We start from the raw sequence: 20,788 nt of genomic DNA on the forward strand, positions 1-20,788 counted from the left end.
AACCTTGCCAGACCCATTCTACTTGAGAAAAATATGCATTTAAAAGTTTTTAAATGAAAATGGTTTCTAAATTATAAGCCCCTAATTACCTCACTTGGTAGCAAGCTAATAACACCAAAGCAGAAACAGGAAAAAAGTGAAAGCTGAATATAAAAGTAGCACTTTAAATGTTTTTAATTTGGACCCATCTTAATTGCTGCTAGGCATTTGGGCCAAATTCCTTATATCTTTATAATACTTAAGACAATTGATGGGGTGCTTGTGTGGCTCAGTTGGTTGGGCGACTGCTTTTGGCTCAGGTGATGATCCTGGAGTCCTGGGATTGAGTCCCGCATCGGGACCCTCTGACCCTCCCCCTTCTCATGTGCTCTCTCTCTCTCTCTCACATTCTCTCTCTCCCAAGTAGATAGATAAAATCTTAAAAAAAAAAAAAAAAAGACAAGTGATATCTGTGTGTACATGTGCATGTGTGTGTTTGTGTGTGTATGTGTGTCCATGTACCTTGGGGGTTTTCTTTAGTTGCCTTTTTAGTAACTACTAGTTGGTAAAAAATCTGGCTAATTGAACTTTATAAAAATATTGGTTTTGTCTATAGAGAGAATAATCAATATGGTGTGTGAGCAATTGGGTTGAATGGCATTCATTTAGACTTTCGTATACACACACAAGGTTCTTGTCTACCTATGCTTTGAGCAGTTGTAAGTAACTGAAAATCCAACCTCTGCTGGCTAACCCTGCCCAGGTCAGTTAACCAGATAAAAGATGATAGAGTTGGAGTCTCTTTTCCACTTATACTGATAGTGGAATGATTATAAACTTTGGAATCAAACAAACCTAGATTTGAATTCTGACTCCACCCTAACTGACCACATACTGTTGAGCAAGTTCCATACATTTTCTCTAGGCTCAATTTAGCATTTAAAAAGCCCAGTTGGATTGTGTTCTAGTCTTAACCTTTAACAATGCACTTCTGCCAAGCAGAATTCCCTGACCCCAGTCCCACAGCAAAGCATGATTAGTTGTCTCTCTACTGTGGTTTCATATAATCTGTGTAATAGTTCTACAATCCACTTTTACAGAATCATATTATAATTACTTATGCAACAAATATTTAGTGAGACCTTAACTTTGAACCAAACAATGTGTTTCCTGTTGAAACAAAAAGATTAAATAGACGCTGTCCCATATCCTCATGTCTTTCTTCTTCAACTGTATTTCATTAGAATCCAGTAGGTATTCCATAAATATGTATCGAATGAATAATGATCTTAGGTTTGGTAAGTGCCACTTAGAACTGTACATGTGGTAACATGGAGGCAAAGCGGAGAGTGAAATAACTGCCCGTGAGGGAAGGATGAGGGTGGTGGGAGGATGTGACAACCCGGAAGACTCTGAAGGGAGCATATGAGGCAGAAGAAACAGCACGAGCTTAGAGGCAAGAAAGAGCTTTGTGTTTGAGGGACACTTCACAAGACAGCAAAAGTAAGAGACAGGAGAGGGAGGCTGTAGGGAAATAATGCCTCACATTAGCATGATATGCTCAGCTGTGTGGTTTTATTCTATAAGTTAAAGGGAAGACAGGGAATAGTCTTAGCCTATGTTGTGGCCTGGTCATAGTTACACTTGGGTATATTACTGTTGACTGTATGAAGAATAAATTGGGGCAAAAAAAAAAAAAAAAAGCAGCCTTAAGACCTATCAATAAGGAAACTGTTCCATTAGTTTGCTAAAAGATGCTGAGGGCCAGACAAACGCTCTGTTGATAGGGTGGAAAGGTGAGATTAGATTTAGATACATATAGGTGGCAAAACTGACAGGACTGGCTGTTGATCTGATGCAGAAGGTAAATAAGTAGGGAGAAAATAACAGGGTCTTGCTATTGCTTCCGAATGGACAGTCACTAACTGAGACAGAATATAGAACAAAAGATGGGTTTCAAGGGGGAAAACTAGATTTGGTGAGGGGCACCTGGTTAAGCGTCTGCCTTCCGATCAAATCATGCATGATACCAGGGTCCTGGGATTAAGCCTTATGTCTGCTCCCTGCTCAGCAGGGAGTTTGCTTCTCCCTCTTCCTCTGCCCCTCCCCCTTGCTTGTAGGCTCACGCTCTCTCTCTCTCAAATAAGTAAATAAAATCTTAAAAAAAAAGAAAACTAGAGTTGTTGAGTGTGAATATTCAAGTAAATCCAGAAAGCACGTATAAATCTGAAGACTAAGAGACAGGGCTGAGCTGGCAGAGGGCACTTGATGTAATGAGCACTGGGTGTTATATGCAACTGATGAATCACTAAATTCTGCCTCTGAAACTAATAATACAGTATATGTTAATAAAAACAATAGTTAAAAAAAAAGCTTTACTGTCTGGTAGTAAATGAATGAATTACCTAGTTTTTGCCTTACTTGGCTTCCCTATTCCTCGACAATGTCATCACTCCCTCCTTAGAACTTCTCGCTCCCTGGTTCCTGTAACTCTTGTTATAAACAGAGTTCAGACTTCAGTTAGCATCCCCCATGCCCTGCCCTGTTGGCCTCTGCCCTGCTCCATTTCTCCAGAGAACTAGAACTCCTGGGCAGGCTGGTGACAATGGCAATGACAGAAGGAGTTATCATTGATATTAATGAGTAAATTCACGTGGTGGAATGTATATTACAAGCTTTTATGTAGTCAATTCTTAATCATTTAGAACAAAGAAAGAGAACCTTTATTCCTGTTAAAGGCCACTGACATAGATAAGAGGCAACTGAGAGCCCTGGGAGTTAAATTTAACACAATTAACCTTTATTGCCACCTCAAAAAAAGAGAACAAATGTTTAATTAATTTGCTTAAAATTTAAAGACAACAGAGTTAACTCTCTAGGCAATAAATACCACATGCACACGCACACGCACACACATATTACTCATGCCAAAATGAAAAAAATCAACAGTGAGGCTAGTTGTTACTAGGAAATCAAGCAAAAAGATTCTAAAGAGATACATAGAATATTGGCATTTCCTCTAACCTGTGGTCAAGATTTAACCAATTTATTGCCATTTTGGGTTCATTACAGAAACAGCAAATTACCTCGGTATGGAAAGGATGAATATCTCTAGGATTTTTTTAAAAACTAATTTTCACATAAATTTTGGAAGAATGGGTATCTGCAAAAGATTTTCTCTGTTTACATCACTGTTAATTTAAAAAAGAAAATAGTTTCCTTTCTATAAAGTGGATTATCATTTCTCATTTTATACAAAAATGTCAGCCTTGTGGTCTTCTTTACAGTACTATAGCTGCTAACAATTGACATTTTGCCAGGCCCCATAACCATACTTCACACACATTATTTTTTAATCTATAACAATAAATAAGAATTACCACAAGGTCAATAAATGACAAAAATAAGATGCTGGCCAAATAATCCTGCAAGGCAGATGTTTTATCTTAAATAGGGGAGAAACAGAGATGGAGAACCTTCCCCTGTCTGGGATGCAAATTCAAATCTGCCTGATTCTAAAGCCCTAGTGTTTTTTACCTCACCAGACATTTCACTTCTAACTTCTCTTCCTCTCAACAACTAGAGGCTCTTAGTGGAATTTTGGAGCTGACCCTCAAAGTTAAATAATAGCAGCTAACAGGCAATAAGTGTGAGTTTACATTATTCATATCTTTGCTTCTCTTGTGTCCTATCATTTCTCAGCACCTGGGAAACAGTTCATTATCTTTGAAGTCTAGTGGAGGGTCTCTTAAACTTTTCTGCCACAGTAACCTCTAATAACAGAATACAGAGAACATGACTTGTTATCTTTGCAATGTAGATGAATTTTGCATTTGATTCCATAACATTTTCATGTTTCTGTCTTAAAAATCTTTCTAATTAATTGTCATTCTAGAAAAATGTAGCACACGCATGCTATAGTAGATCCTAACTCATGGCCTCACATATCTGTACTAATTTTTGGAAGCAAATGTTCACATGGTGATTTTTTACATATGACTAGAGGCTAGTTCTATGGAAGGTCAGCCGCATAATCACACTGAAGGAATCCCAAGTCCCCATAGCAAGCTGAGAATGGCCTGACTTCCCAGGATTCCCTGGTCAACAATTGGATCTTGACGTGCTTCTAAATCAGAAAGGGCATTCTACTAATGCAGCAATTTGGACTCACTTTTGGAATGAAATCAGCCTTTAGGGAACTGATGGGGGATTATTTCTCTAGAGTGTAATAAAACATTTTATAGAGAATTTATGCTCTAATTGCTCTAGAAATTTAGGGGATAAATGTATAAAAAAAAAAACAAAACAAGCAAATAAGAGATGAAGCAACTTCTTTTATACTCTAGAGAAAAAATCCTCTATCAGTTCCCTAAAGGCTGACTCCATTCCAGAAGTGAGGCCAAATTGCTGCATTAGTAAAATGCCTTCTCTGATTTAGAACCACTTCATATACTAAGGACTGAGCCAGGAAACGAATAACATTAAAACATGTTATAATCAGTTAACAACTATTATAAGAACTAATGGAAAGAATAGATAGCAGATACTGACCTGCTTTTTACATTTACATTTTTACTTTTTATGTCATTCAATTTTCTCAAATGATACTTTATAATTTACTTGAGCATTGGACATTTACTTTTGTCACTGCATCTTACAGATCATTTTCAAAAGGACCACGATATGGTCAGATCCAGCAAAAGGTTAACCCTGGGTTTCCTCTTCCAGCTCAATTCTTTCTTCTAATTTTTTTTTAAATTAATTTTTATTTTTATAAAGGCATTACATCAGTTCTTTGTCCTCTCCTTTGCATCCTACAATCCCTCTTCTAGAGGTAGTTGCTTTCAACTTTTTAAGCTATTATTTCTTGTATTTTCTTCTATATTTCTAGAGAATACACATGTATTTCTATATCTTGTTTTATCAATTGCAGACATTGCCTTTTTACAGTTAACTTTGAACAACATGGTTAAACTGCAAAGGTCCACTTATCTGTGGGTGTTTGTTAATACAGTTCAGTACTGTAAGTGTATTTTCTCTTTATAATTTTCTTAGTAACATTTTATTTTCTCTTATTCTATTGTAAGAATTTAGTATATAACACATATAGCATAACATATGTTGACCAACCGTTGTATTATTGGCAAGGCTTCAGGTCAACAGCAGGCTATAAGTAGATAAGTTTTGGGAGAGTCAAAAGTTATATGTGGATTTTTGACTGTGCTGGGGTTGGTGCCCCTAACCTCTGTGTTGTTCAAGGGTCAAGTGTATCTCATATTATGGCAGTTGAAAAACTATTATCATTTCTTACCATCCCATCATCACTTTCTTGCTTTTTCTTCATCTTCCCAGTATAGTCACATCCAAAGTTCTTGTTAAATCAGTAGTTAATGCTGATATTAATAATGTTTATTTGTACACTGTGTTGTTTACTCATAAAAGATTTTTTTCTGAAATTGCTTCATGTTTTATTTGCTTGGTTTTCTATGCATTTATCCTTATTTTTTTCCAAACGCTCAAACAGCTTTGTCAAATGTCCAGCAATTATATTTCCAAATGCTAAAGCACATCAGATAAATTTTATCTTATTTTGATTCTGAAGGAACTCACTCCTGCATCCTGTGTAGCAGGCTCCAGTCTGGACAGATTGCTCTCTCAGTGTGATATGCATATGGATTCCATAGATATTCATTTGCTAGTCCTCTGAACTGGGCTCTAGTTTCCCAAATTCCATACCTTCTGTCTGTTGGTTTATTCCCACATTCTCTAGTAGAAACCTGAGAGTCACCTGTGTGTGACTCACTTTGCCTCTTCCCTTGAAATATAAATATGAAACAGATGACTGAATCCAGTAAGTTTTGCCTCCAAAAAGCATTTCTAACCCATGTCCTTTGTTCCATCCTCAGCATTACTATCAGAGGCCAGGTCATCATCACCTCCCACAGGTTTCTATAAGTTTTGCCTAACTGCTCTCTTTGCCTCTGGGCCTATTCTTTTATTTCTACTCTTTGTGCAGCTAGAACTTTCCAAACTATATTTCTGATTTTGCTATTGCCAGATAGACCCAATTACTTGTTCAATGTCTGCCTTTCATGCTACAGAGTACATACATCTGTTCAACAGCTGTTTTCCCAGGGACTAAGGAAGTATCAGGCACAAAGTAAATAATTATTTTTTCATGAAAAAATTAATAAATATCTATAATAGGTTGCAAACTCCAATTTTCTGCAGGAGCTAGGTAGATAACTTCAGTGCTAGGGGGCAGCTTGGGTGGAATCTGTGGCAAACTAGATCTGCTTCATCAAAAGAGCCCAACAATCCTCAGTTCTACCTAATCGTTACCAATTAGGAATATGGACTCTACCAGATCTTCCTTCTTCCTTTTTTTTTTTTTTAAAGACAAGCCAGGAATCTGGACTTTTTGATAAAATCTGGCATTTTATAAGTTGACCACTAATGCATTAAGAAAAAAAAAAAAAGAATAGGCAGGCCAAGCAAAACATGGCTCCTTGTTTCAGATCTCTGGGTAAAGAATAGATATGTATTTCCAGTCCTGATCTGGTGAGGCTCTTTCAGATCTATCACTATCGGGGGTATAGCTCAGTGGTAGAGCATTTGACTGCAGATCTATCACTATCTTCTGGTATCTTTTTGAGAATCTTAGTTGATATCACATAGTATGCATCTAAAACACATTTTGTCATGTTTTTCTACACAATAACCTCTTCCAATATATTTTTTAATAGTGTTACTTTCCCAGGTCTCCAGGATGAAAATCTTATCAACTTTAATCCCTCCTTGTTCATCCCCAAATCTAGCAAAATGCCAAATTCTGAAAGGTCTTCCTTCGGATTAGTGAATTGAAAAGGATTTGGAGTGATATAGGCCAAATTTGAATTTTTTAGTTGTATAACCTTTGGTAAATTCTTCAACCTCATTGTGCTTCCGTGCCCTTACAGTTAAAATGAAAACAAAACCTGTTTGTCAGGGTTGTTCTGAGGACAAAAGAGCTATTATTGCATATGAAGGGCCAGGCACACAGTAGGTGCTCAATAAATATCCATTGCACTTCCTGCCTTCTCTTTACTTGCTTTGTCACTTGTTTTCTTCTTTACTGTTTCTACAGCTATCACACTGGTCCAGGCACATAAGCTAATGTAATTTTAACTTGTGTCTTGCATCTGTTTTTGGACTACCCACCATGTCAAGAAATAATTTTATAAAATATAGCTACTTTATATATTTAAGGCCCTCAATTCCCTTTGTAAATTATATTCCTCTGTAATCCTAAACTTCATGCACCCCATTCTTCCACCCTTTCAGCTCACTTAAAGATTGCCACTTCCCATGCTATCAGTTCAATTGTTCAAGCATTTCTTTAACACATTGAAACCTCTATAATTTGAATCAAATTTCAATATCATTCTTGTCCCTCAAGTCCTACAAACCATCATCTGTATCTATATTTTCTTCTTTCTCTCTCATTAAAATGGAGGAAGCATGCCTATTCTTCTCAAAGGCAACCCCTTCACGCATTCTGTAAATCCTATGTCTTTTTGCTTTCAGGACCTGGAATTATTTTCTTCTAATTTATTCTTATTAGTGTGCAAATGTGTTCTAATGTCATTGACCTTGAAAACAAACACACAAATAAAGAAAATACTTAACCTCAAACATCTCTTTAGCTTGTTTCATTTCTCTGCTCTCCCTCAAAGTATAGCTTTAAGAAATATGTGTATCTCCACCATTTTCTTTTCAACCTACTTCATTGGGTTTTTGCCCTACTACTCTTATCAGGGTCACTAATTACTTCCACACTACCAAATACATTGGTTCCCTCCTCTGTCATTTTAGTCAGTCTCTTAGTTTACCACTCCCTCTTCTTAAAACACCTTCTGTTCTCTTCTGGCTTCCAAGACAACACATGGTTTCCTCCTATACCCACAGCAGCCCTTTCTCTCCTTGTTCTTTTCCTTTAGCAATAGCAACTCTTTCTAAATCTCTATGCAGGTCCTTCTCTCCAACCTCTCAAATCCATGCCATTAGCAAATCCTATTAATTTTACTGACAAAGTGTTCTCTAAATGCTTCTTTTTCTTCACTGCTCTCAACCTAGTTGAAGCCACCAACTTCTCACCTGAATAACTACCATAGCCTCTAATCTTACCTTCACTCTCCACTAGCCACAGTGTATTCCCACACTGCAGCCAGAGTGGTATTTTACAAATATAAGTTATTTCACATCACCCTTTTCCTTAAAATACTTCAGTGGCCCCTGATCTTACCTAGTATGAAATCTTAAGTTCCTCCCTGTCTTACTTGAATTTGCATGATTTAGCTCCACTAACTATCTCCTGCATCTGCATCTTGTACTGTTCTTCCTCTCATGCATTACACCCCTACCTTCTTTCTGCTCCTTGAACATGCCACTCTCATTCCTGCCCTAGAGTATTCCTTCTCCTGGGACTGTTCTTTCTCAAATCTGCATGGTTGTCTACTCTCTGTCATCCAAAACTCAACATAATTGCCCTCCTTTATTTTCATCATGGCACTTGCTGCTATCTTACATTTTCTTTTAAAAATTACTTCCATTATTTGTTTCAAATAATGCAATATATGTTAAGAAAAAAGAAAAGAAGAAGATAGCAGGAGGGGAAGAATGAAGGGGGGGAAATTGGAGGGGGAGATGAACCATGAGAGACGATGGACTCTGAAAAACAAACTGAGGGTTCTAGAGGGGAGGGGGGGTGGGAGGATGGGTTAGCCTGGTGATGTGTATTAAAGAGGGCATGTTCTGCATGGAGCACTGGGTGTTATGCACAAACAATGAATCCTGGAACACTACATCAAAAACTAATGATGTAATGTATGGTGATTAACATAACAATAAAAAATTTTTAAAAATTACTTCCATTCTTCTTTTGCAGCAATGTAGATTTTATGAAAATAGGAACTTCTAGGTCTTGCTCAATAATATATCTCTGGTACCTAGAACAGTTGCCTGCACATAACTGGTACTGAAGAAATGTTTGCTGGATGAATGAACAAATCAATGAATATATTTTACCTAATATTTGTTTTTTAATACCATTTCAAAAAATTGGCAGTAAAAATCAACAAATGGGTTGCTTAATCAGATTTCAACAAGATTTGATATTGGGTAAAGGATAGAGATAAGTGATAGGATAAAAAAAGTGATATGACGAGTAAGACTTTAGTTGGACGATTGTAAAACAGTTCAAAAAATGACTGGGGTACTCTGGATGTCCTAGTTTCTCACTGAAACATAAATAAGAGATGTTGATACTATAAACCTTTGAAACAGTAAAATATTTTAAACAAAAATAGAAATCAGAGTAAGATAAAAATGATCTAAAATTTTCCACATATAAACTATGTTTTTTACAAATTTGTCCTTCATCTCACTTTCTTTTGAGCCCCTATGGAGTCCACCTACATTATTTATTTATTGAAAAAAAAAAACCTGTGCATTTGAATGCCAAAATAATTGCAATAAAAGAACACTTTTGGAGAAAGATGCTTCAGGCAAGAGAGTAAACATAGTCAAATTCTGATTATGTATGCATCACTCATGTGAGTTTCATTCTGGAGATGGTTTTGTATACTCAGATAAATTCTATACCTTTGGCACCAGAGGAGAGAGTAATGGACCATGAATATCTTTGAGGGTGTGACAGAGTTGAAAAGGTCTTTTTTTCCCCCTTATTTAAGCCCAGGATCTTAGGAGAGCTCTCCATAGATATGTGTGTGGCTCCTTATGTAAAATGCCAAGGTTATGGATAATTCTGAGTTTCTGAAAGACAAATACTTAAGGAATTATTTGTTAGCGTGCAATTTTAAAAAATGAGGCAACTTTATTAAACAAGTAGCAGTTGTCATGTTCTCCATTTGTAAATTTAGGCCCTGTTTAATTTAGAGCAAGGCTTTTCATATTTCTCAATCATGACAATTGTTTAATCAGCAACTATAGTGATACAAGTAGTGCCTTTCACTTTGAAAGATTCCTTTTGAGTTGAAGAAAAAAAGAATCAATTATCATTCAAGTTTTAATAAACTAAAATCAGAATTATGAACTAACATCTCAAAATTTGTCACCCTAAAATATTTTTTCTGTGGCTCCTTTGATCTCATTAGATTTCTCACAAAACTAGCAAAGTGACCTTGATTTCAAATAATGTTATTTAAAGGCCTGAGAGAAACAGGCCCTCAGACTCCTAAATCAGAGGTAGCAAATATCAGTGAATAAAAAGAAAAAAAGAATCAATTAAATTGAAGAGATATGATATGTATAACATTGGAGGACACTTTTTTGCTTGTCGAGCATCCATTCCTCTCTTTCCATTAGAACCCTGACCTTCCTTTTAAGGGCATCTCTCATTGTATATTAATTGGGGAGGCATCTGGAATTTGAATCTCGAACAAACATCATGATTATGTGGGGGTGTTTGGAGATCGCATTCCTCACAAGAGCAGCAATGTGTGGCCCCTAATGCTACGGTGCTGAGGATTCTGTGCAGCAATCCAGAGCTCTCTTGTTTCTTATCCTTTTTCCATGTAAAGTTCTCCAGGATCCTATTAAATTAATGAGCCCCTGATATATTTCCAATAAATGTTCATCTTTACCAAAGTAAGCCATTTCTCTTAAGTCAAGAGTTATTTTTCATTCTACTGTTTTCCTAGAGTTTTCAGATACTTTATATTATTTAATCCTCACCACAATCTTCAGAAGTGAGCAGGAACAAATTTGTTAGCATCTACTGCAAATGAAGAAGCTAAAGTTCAAAGGGGTTAAATAATATGTCTGAAGTTTCATGGTTTTAACTCTTATCAGAACTTGTGTTAAACCTAGGCCCTCTTTCTCCAGACTCTTTATATTGTATTGTAGTACTTATATGATAATAACCAGTGATTACACTCACTACTGATGGAGATACACATCTTTCTTAAAGGTTATACTGTGAGGGAGAGCAGAGAAAGGATGCTTCCTTCTGTTGCTTATCATTTTTAAAAGGAATCTCAGGATGCCTGGGTGGCTCAGTCGGTTAAGCATCTGCCTTGGGCTCAGGTCATGATCCCAGGGTCCTGGGATCAAGCCCCGCATTGGGCTCCCTGCTCAGCGGGAAGCCTGCTTCTCCCTCTCCCTCTGCCTACAGCTCCCCTTGCTTATGCTGGTGCACTCTCTCTCTCTCTCTCTGTCAAATAATAAATAAATAAAGTTTTAATAAAATAAAATAAGACAAAATAAAAGGAAACTCAAATGAGTGAATCACAAAACATTAAGTCTGAAAGAGATTTTAAAGGACTTATTTCTTTACACGTAAAGTATTCCATACATGTAAAAGTATGCTCCATGACATCCTTCCTTTGTTACCTTTGACTGTTTTAGAGTCAGAGAATACATTCCTTGACTTGAGAAAATATCATGTGGCAGATCTAATCTTTATGGACAAAGTACTCAGAGTTTGAGAGTAAAAAAACAATGCAGAATGCATGGTAATAGGGCATGGATTGCAGAGGAGGTACAAAAATTTCCCCACCTCACTTCAACCCCCAGGATCGCATCAAAAATTAAACAAACAAACCACCATTAAATGAGAGAGTTTTATTTTCTCTGTCCTATGCTGATGTGCTCTAACTTTTCCTGTCCTTCCTTACTTCTGGTCACTGTCAAAGATCTTACTCTTTGTAACATAACAGACACCATATTGGAGGAAGCTATCTATGGTGTTTTATAACAATGATAAAGTATTTAGGCAGTTATCTTAATACTGGTTAACACAATTGAATTGTATAAGAAATCCAGAGATATGTGTAAGTTTTAAATTTTGTTGGGAGGAAGAAGTGGTGGTGGTGATGGTAGGTGTTATTATTTCATATAAGACAATGGGAAAAACTTCTCTGGTAAGGTGATGTTTGAGCAGAGGACTGAAGGAAATGAAGAAGGCACAGGCCATGTGGAATGGTGGCAGCGGGAAAAGCAGGGGCCAAGTCTCTGAGCAGAGAGCTTGCTTGGCTTTTCTGTGTAGGCTCAGGACAAACAGCTACAATAGAGTTGTCAGAGCCCATTTGCCTGTCATTAACTTTGAGCTCTATTTTACCTGCTGGCTGTTGGCACAATTCAGGAGCATTTTTGTTGCTCATTTATTTTCTGAAGAGTCAAAGAAGTTTTCTGGTATCCATGCAGGGCTCAGTGACTGGAGCCACGCCACAACAAAATTTTCATCAGTCTAAAATATCCCGCATTCGGGGTGTCTGGGTGGCTCAGTCATTAAGCATCTGCCTTCGGCTCAGGTCATGATCCCAAGGTCCTGGGATCGAGCCCCACATCGGGCTCCCTGCTCCACAGGAAGCCTGCTTCTCCCTCTCCCTCTGCTGTTCCCCCTGCTGTGCGCTCTCTCTCTCTCTGTCAAATGAATAAATAAAATCTTTAAAAAAAATAAAATAAAATATCCCTGCTTTGATAAATTCTTGACTGCTTCATATTGGGTAACCAATGCTTCAGCTACACAGTCCTGTATGAGTGGAAACCATGGTGCAGTGGGCACCAAGCAATGGTTTTTAATGTAGCCCTCGCCTGGCCCCTGGCTCCCCAGCATCTGTCTGTTTCCCTGGAGAAGCAACTGTAGATATGGGGGGCATTTTTTTCTGGCATCCCACAGCTTACTGACAATATTCTATATTGGATGTATATTGTTAAGAGTTTACTTTCATTTTTTCCATACACCTTTATGAACTTGAATTTAAACAACTGCTTAATTAAAAACGAAATACTGAAAGAAGTTGGATACCGGAGCTCACCTTCATGTGTACTATGGATTATAAAGCTCCAAACCAATGCATTTGTATTGAGAAAATAATTACATACATGCATTACAGAAAAATAATGTTTTTCGCAATTTGGCTGCATTTCAAAAAGTGTTATATCCTATTTTTTAAAAGTGGCTTGTGGTATATCCATACAAAGTTATACTATTTGGCAATAAAAAGGGATGGAATACTGATACATGCTACGAGGTTGGTAAAACTGGAAAACCTGATGCTCAGTGAAAAAAGCCAGTCACAAAATGCCCTATGTTGTATGATCCCACTTATATGAAATATCCAAAATAGGCAAATCCATAGAGAAAGATTTCCAGGGGAAGCAGAGAATGCGGAGTAACTGCTAATAGGTATAGTGTATTTTGGGGAGAGGGGGGAAGGTGATTAAAATTTTCTATGATTAGACAGTGGTGATGGCATTACAATTCTGTAAATATAATAAAACCACTAAACTGTACATATTTTGTAAGGGTGAATTTGATATGTATGTAAATTATATCTCAATAAAACTCAATAAAAACTCTTTTTTAAAAAGAGTACAGGTTTACTGCCTATCTTTTCTTGTGAAGGAATACCATTTATTCTGTGCATGAGTGTTTTCCACATTTGGCTATGAAAGTATTCTTTTACAGTAAAATAATAAAAGTCTTGCATGAGACTTTTAAAATGTTTATTTAGCAAAAGAAAGGGAATGTCAGTTCCCACACTTTGCTGGATTTTGAAATCCAGAAGTGTGGGATCTACTGATCTGGGTCAGGCTGAGGCAAGAGAGGCCAGATGAAGACATTATCAATATGCCTCCAGAAAATTAACAAGTTTTAAGAATGTATAGTTTAATATTCAAATGAATATTTGTTTCTTTGGTCTTCTTCCTAATTATTTAAAAATAGTTGTATGACTTCCCTATATCTCACCTGTTTTGTGTCCCTCTGAGGGTGTTTTATGGCATTCCAATAGGACGCTAGAACCTCTCCTTTCTAATATATAAAACTCATATTTTACAAGTAAAATGCTCATGACCTTAAATTTTAAAAGGCTTGGAAGATTGGAAATTTCTAGAATTAGCTTTGATAGTACCACACAGTTGAGGCTATATCCTTTTCTTCTATTCATTATGAGCCAATAGGTTTTTGTAAGCTATAAACATCCAGATCAAAATCAATTGAGATGCCATATTTCTCTTACCCATGGAGTTTTTACCAACAAGAGCATAATAAAATTTCCCAATTTTATCCCTGTACACACAGTTGCCATGATACTGGGGAAAACACAGGTAATTTCTAGGCAAGTTCCTATGGTGGGTTAGTACCAGGATTTTGATTTTTATAGTTTAATTATTTGTTTCTCAGCAATTTTCTTTTTCCTTTCTTTCTCAGGGACATTATCTTGTCTCCTGGTTTTAATTCTCACCTCTAAGTGGATAACTCTTACATTCATCTCCAACTCTGACCTCTCTCCTGAGTTCCATTACATTTTGTTTATTCCTCTGTTGAATACCTCCACGTGGACAGATATTTTTATTTGATATATCAATGTCTAAAACCAAGCTAATAATTAGAATGTGCCCAGAGAAATGTAACTAAAATGGCGAAGCATTTAGAAAGCATGTCTTTGAAAAATGGTCAAAAAAATTTGGAAACTTGTCTTGGAAAAACAGAAGTTTAAGGCAAAGTATATGAATTCCTTTAAAATATTCTAAGGATCAGGGCAGTAATGCCAGAAGCATAGCTCCTTGTCCAGAGAGGGCATGCCTTAATAATCTTTGTATCACCCCAAGTGCCTAGCCCAGTTTTAGGCATTGAGATAGATGGATGGGTATGGGCAAACATCATTAACATATTGCAGAACATTCTAATAACCTGAATTTTCCAATAATACAGTGGTCTGCTTCTTAATTTAGTGCTTTCTTCCACTAATAGAAATGTCCATGAAGAGATTGGATGACTGTTGCAAGAGAAATAATAAGGGGACATTTCTGCATTGGGTGGACAGTTAGATTAGTTAACACTGGGTTCCTAAAGGGCAGTGCTTCCTGGAAACACTCATAGGAAACCAAGCAAAACTTTTGTTCAATTACACACTGGGCTTTTGATTTGTTGTTACTGTAGCATAACATATTCTATCCTAATGAATACATAGTCTTTGGTAATAGTTTTGGATAAGAATCTAACATCCCACGTGGCCTAAAAGAAGTTAATTAACTTTCTAGGCCTAGATTCGCTTATTAGTAATAATTGAGGGCTAAATCAAATAATCTCCAAGGTTGCATCTATTCAAATATAATACAACATTGTGATTCTGTGAGTCAGGGAAATTTTCTGCGTAAACAGTGGTGTTATCACAAATGTGTTGGTGCAGCTGGTAGAGTCAAAAACCTACACCCATTAGAGGCAGGGAATTGATTTCCTAGAAGCTATCCTTGGAGATTTTAGAGATAAAGTCATGCCACACAATTTTTTGCTAGAGAGTCAATGCCCAGAACTATGTTGAGATGTTACAAAATCTTACTTTTGTTTTACTCAGGGTAATTAAAATGGGAATTATCCTTCATCTGTGATAAGAGAATGATGAATATTGATTATTGGATATTTCTCTATTTCAGGTATCCCATATGTATTATCTCACCCAATACTCATTTATCTACTTATCTACCTATTATCTATAATCTATCTAACCACTAGGAACCTCTATTATCTTCCTATTTTTGCTAATGAAGAAACTGAGACTCCCAGAAAATAAAATATCTTCCCAACCAAACAGCAGTGTTAAAATCTAATCCTAGGTTTGTCTGGGTCCAAAGGTTAGGTTCTTAATCTCTAAAATATTTCAAGGGTAGATTGTAAAGTTTAATACAGAGAAAATTTTCTAAGTCTGGTGCTTCAGATTTCATTCCATCCTCTTTTAAAATGTGGTTAAATTGATCTCACCTGGCTCTACAACTGGGGACGCTTGCAGCTCTCGGTGCCGGGCCCAGCTTCCTTCAAAATGTCTACTGTTCACGAAATTCTCTGCAAGCTCAGCTTGGAGGGTGATCACTCCACGCCCCCAAGTGCATAAGGGTCGGTCAAAGCATACACCAATTTTGATGCTGAGTGTGATGCTCTGAACATTGAAACGGCCATCAAGACCAAAGGTGTGGATGAGGTCACCATTGTCAACGTTTTGACCAACCGCAGCAATGAACAGAGACAGGATATTGCCTTCGCCTACCAGAGAAGGACCAAAAAGGAACTTGCATCAGCACTCAAGTCAGCCTTGTCCGGCCACCTGGAGACCGTGATTTTGGGCCTTTTGAAAACACCTGCTCAGTATGATGCTTCTGAGCTGAAAGCCTCCATGAAGGGGCTGGGGACTGACGAGGACTCCCTCATTGAGATCATCTGCTCAAGGACCAACCAAGAGCTTTAGAAAATTAACAGAGTCTACAAAGAAATGTACAAGACTGATCTGGAGAAGGACATCGTTTCTGACACATCTGGTGACTTCTGCAAGCTGATGGTTGCTCTTGCAAAGGGTAGAAGAGCAGAAGATGGCTCTGTCATTGATTATGAACTGATTGACCAAGATGCCCGGGATCTCTATGATGCTGGAGTGAAGAGGAAAGGAACTGATGTGCCCAAGTGGATCAGCATCATGACTGAGCAGAGTATGTGTCACCTCCAGAAAGTATTTGAAAGGTACAAGAGCTACAGCCCTTATGACATGCTGGAGAGCATCAAGAAGGAGGTCAAAGGAGACCTAGAAAATGCTTTCCTGAACCTGGTCCAGTACATTCAGAACAAGCCCCTGTATTTTGCTGACTGGCTGTAAGACTCCATGAAAGGCAAGGGGACTCATGATAAAGTCCTGATTAGAATCATGGTCTCTCGCAGTGAAGTGGACATGTTGAAAATTAGGTCTGAATTCAAGAGAAAGTACAGCAAGTCCCTGTACTACTACATCCAGCAAGACACGAAGGGTGACTACCAGAAAGCACTGCTGTACCTGTGTGGTGGGGATGACTGAGGCCCACGACGGATGAGCACCCAGCAGTGGTGCTCCTTTGTTTCCAGCTAACAGTTCTAGAAAATAGCTTGTGACTAACAGATGCTTTGTGCCTGTCCCCGTGAGGATAGTGTTAGCATCACCCCCTCCCCATCCTTGTCAGTTGCCTAAGCATTGCCTGCGTCTCATGTCTAGTCTCTCCTTTTAGCCAAAGAAATGAACATTCCAAGGAGTTGGAAGTGAAATCTATGATGTGAAACACTTTGCCTCTTGTGTACTGTGTCATAAACAGATGAATAAACTGAATTTTTACTTTATAAACAACAACAACAAAAAAATGGATCTCACCTGGCAAATTCACTCTTTATATCTTTCAATTTTGGTCACATATTAACTTTTCCAAATTATTTCTATTCTCTTTTTTAAGGTTCCTCTTCAGTTTCAAAAAGTTTCTCAACAGTTTTTCTCTTTATTGCTTTTTTTTTTTTAACTTTTGTCTTCCCACACTACTTCATATATAATATGCCCCTGTTATGGTCTATTACTCTGTCTATAATTTTAAGTTTCTGGTTCAAAATAATAAGCAAAACAGTACTAAATTATAAGCTGTGTGGGTTTTCTATTACTGTGTGAAAGGCATGTCATTTTGTATTTTTACCTTTTACTACAGCAAATTAAGTAACACAGATTGAACCATTTCTAATCAAAAAACTTCCTGTTCTTTCCTATCTATTTTTGCATCTCTTCTGACATAGTCTTGACATATCTTTTTCCAATGTCATTAACCTTGACTCTGTTCTATACCTGTTGTATAACATCTTACAGTAGCAATTCTGGGCCAGCTAGAATATTCTCTGTATAAAATATCAGAAAGAAAAAAATTTAAAAACATTTACAAAAGGCAATTCTTTCCATAATGTAATATCAAAAAAAACAAATAGCTATCTCATTTACTCAACATATTTGAAATCACCATAGTAACAATGCCAGGGAAACATAAAGAAAACAATAAAATAAAATGGCAGAGAAAAGAGGTTTTATTTAATTTAAATTTGAAGATTAAACTCCCTAAAGTAGACTTTGTCTACTTTTCCTCATGAAACAATGACTGTATAACATTTTGTTTGTAGTGTACACTCTGGTAATCTCCCCCACGGTCCTTGCATTCCTTTCCTTTGTGTTGTGGCCAACAATCACAAATCCACAGAGATGGCCCATCATTGTTTAATTCAATCAAAGTAACCTTATTTTTCTTGCCATAGTGGATTCTATAGCAAAGGGACTGGATCAGCAATAAACATGTAACACAATTAAGGCCAATGAGACCTAAGAATAAGTTAGGACTTTCAAGCCCTTCCCAGAAAAACCAAGAGTTTTTGTTTAACTTCCTGTTTTTCTAATATGCACAAATATATCCATGTACTATAATGATCATGTCTCAATGTCAGACAATTTAGATCATATCTCAATATCAAATACATTAGAAGAAAGTAACACAGGGCTGTTTTATGAAAACAACACCTTGATTTTGGGAATTCAAAGAAACCTTGAGAGATTATGTGAAAGATCTTTGAAATATATAAAGCATGCCATAATAAAAGATAACAATTTCTCCTCAATTCAATACACTGGGAAATTATATTGAATCTTTGGTTCACTTGTATTATTTTTATGTATTGTTAATCCAAGCTTAAGTAGGCTCCTGGTGACTTACATGATATATAAGACTCTCCGATGACACTATCTGCCTAATTCATCGAGTCAAACAATGCTGCGTGACTCTCAAGACCTTTCATAATCTGGGTCCTCCATGCTCTCCCTACTCTACTTACATACTGTTGGCACTCCCTCAGGTGTACCTGCAGTTTCAGACTCTTCACAGCTCTGCTGTCCCTCTCCTCACCCTCTCTATATGTACCATCTTAATCTTTGCATCTTTACCTTTTGGTCAAGCCCTCCTGCACCCCCTGCAAGAATGAAACTCTTCTCTACAATGGTATTTGGCTTTTTGGCTCTGATTACACATTATCATGCTTTTGCCTCTAATGCTTCAGTTTTCTCTGTGATTAGGTGGTTAGATCATTGAGAGTAAGGATTGAGATTGATTTCTCTTGTACCCACCTAAAGCCTCAAACACTGTGTAGTAATATAGATATTAAATAAATACTTGATTGATAAACCATGTTTTTTACTATTTGTCTTACAGAATCTGTTGCATGGATCTAGAAAAAGACTAAATAACTAGATTGGCTTAGGGCTCTCAAGATTCAACAAATAAAAATACAGTATGTCAAGTTAAATAACTATTTTTTTAGTGTAAATATATCAAATGCAATATTTGGGGCATAATTATACCAAAAATTTTCTGGTTTTTAAAAAAGTTTAAAATTCAAATTTCAATGGATGTCCTTTATTTATCTGGCAATCTTAGATGGAGCTGCTCTAAAAAAATACTTATTTTTCTAAATTAGAGCTAAATGTCACATTTATGAGTCGTTTAAACCTTATACCATTTTGCTAATCAAGTCCTGTAGTACATAAAGTTCTCTACCTTGTTTTACCTGGCAGTGACAAGAAAGAGTTTGAATATCCATTATGTGAAAGTCACCATGTGTACAGGGAGGCAAAGATGAATAAGATGCCATCTCTGCCCTCAAGAAAGTCTTTGGGAGAAACTGCCCATTTCATGCCAACCTTTACTTGATACGCATCTGTATGGCAATCCATACAGTTAGAACTTTTTTTAGGCCTGACCCAGACCTCCTGGCCCCAAATCCAAGACACCACTATACACTTTGGTTGTCAAAAATGAAGTACATTAGTTTTGAAGTACACATTAAATCGTTCCTGCCTCTGAAGTATTATATTAATACCATAATTTATAATCCTAAGTGAAAATAATTATTCATGATTTGGTTTGATCAGCAATTATCCTCAGAATTTGATAACGAAGTGAGTTTTTATTATGGAAGTTTCTTTTCCTGGTTCCTGGGTATTTAATACGCATTTTTTTAGCATAAGCAATGGACATGTATTGCAAGACATTTTTTCCCTCTGAGCCGTTGTGTAAATCCTTCACAGGTAAATGCTATGCTGACTACTTAATGTGAGTCACTTATTTAGATGATCATTAATATATAGTGGTTTAGATTTTGAACCTCTTTGTTGTGTGGCCTTGGTCTGTGTTAGCTAATCTTTTATCATCCATTCTTTTCTGCAGTGGAAAACAGGAGACAGAAGGTATTTTCTTTGCATGCAGAATGTCATAATGGCAGTGTGTGTGTGCAAAGTTTGATAGTTAAATTTTTAGCTCTACTATGCTTATACTTATATGCCATATATTCAGTGATGTCTGTAATAATCAAAGATGCCAAATTCCAGAAATAACAGCATGTTTTTCATACTAGTATTAATTCTGTGTGTGGTGTGTGTGTGTGTGTGTGTGTGTGTGTGTGTGTATGTGTGTAAAAGTATTTCTTAGACTTAGAACACATAATTCAAGGTTTTAAAACAATGTTTCCTTAACGTACAACATAAAAATTTTACTTCTAGAATAGAGTGTCATATCTTCCCTTTTTTTTTCCAAACATGATCTCAACCCACCGATATTGATCTTAATCTGTATTTTCATGGAGGCCATTTTAAATTAAAATAAGGCATAATTCAGGGGCGCCTGTGTGACCCAGTGGTTAAGTGTCTGCCTTGGGCTCAGGTCATGATCCCAGGGTCCTGGATCGAGCCCTGTGTTGGACTCTGCCCTCAGCGGGGAGCCTGCTTCTCCCTCTCCCTCTGCCTCTCCCCCTGCTCGTGCTCTCTCTCACACTCTCTCACTCTCAAATAAACGAAAAATAAAATCTTTAAAAAATAAATAAGGGGCACCTGGGTGGCTCAGTTGTTAAGCGTCTGCCTTCGGCTCAGGTCATGATCCCAGGGTCCTAGGATGCAGCCCCTCATCAGGCTCCCTGCTCTGCGGGAAGCCTGCTTCT

The 20,788-nt window shown here is 37.0% G+C and overlaps 1 protein-coding gene and 1 pseudogene across 10 annotated transcripts in view; one reads left to right on the plus strand and one right to left on the minus strand.

Annotated features, from left to right (window-relative positions):
- The window catches only part of LRRC7 (leucine rich repeat containing 7), a 533,169-nt gene that overhangs the window by 301,959 nt on the left and 210,422 nt on the right, over positions 1 to 20,788 (minus strand). The gene's annotated exons all lie outside the window — the stretch shown is intronic.
- On the plus strand, positions 13,296 to 20,499 carry LOC116645887 (annotated as a pseudogene).

Source organism: Phoca vitulina, unplaced genomic scaffold, assembly GCF_004348235.1.
Source record: "Phoca vitulina isolate PV1807 unplaced genomic scaffold, GSC_HSeal_1.0 scaffold2, whole genome shotgun sequence".
In the NCBI taxonomy this organism is placed as follows: Eukaryota; Metazoa; Chordata; class Mammalia; order Carnivora; family Phocidae; genus Phoca; species Phoca vitulina.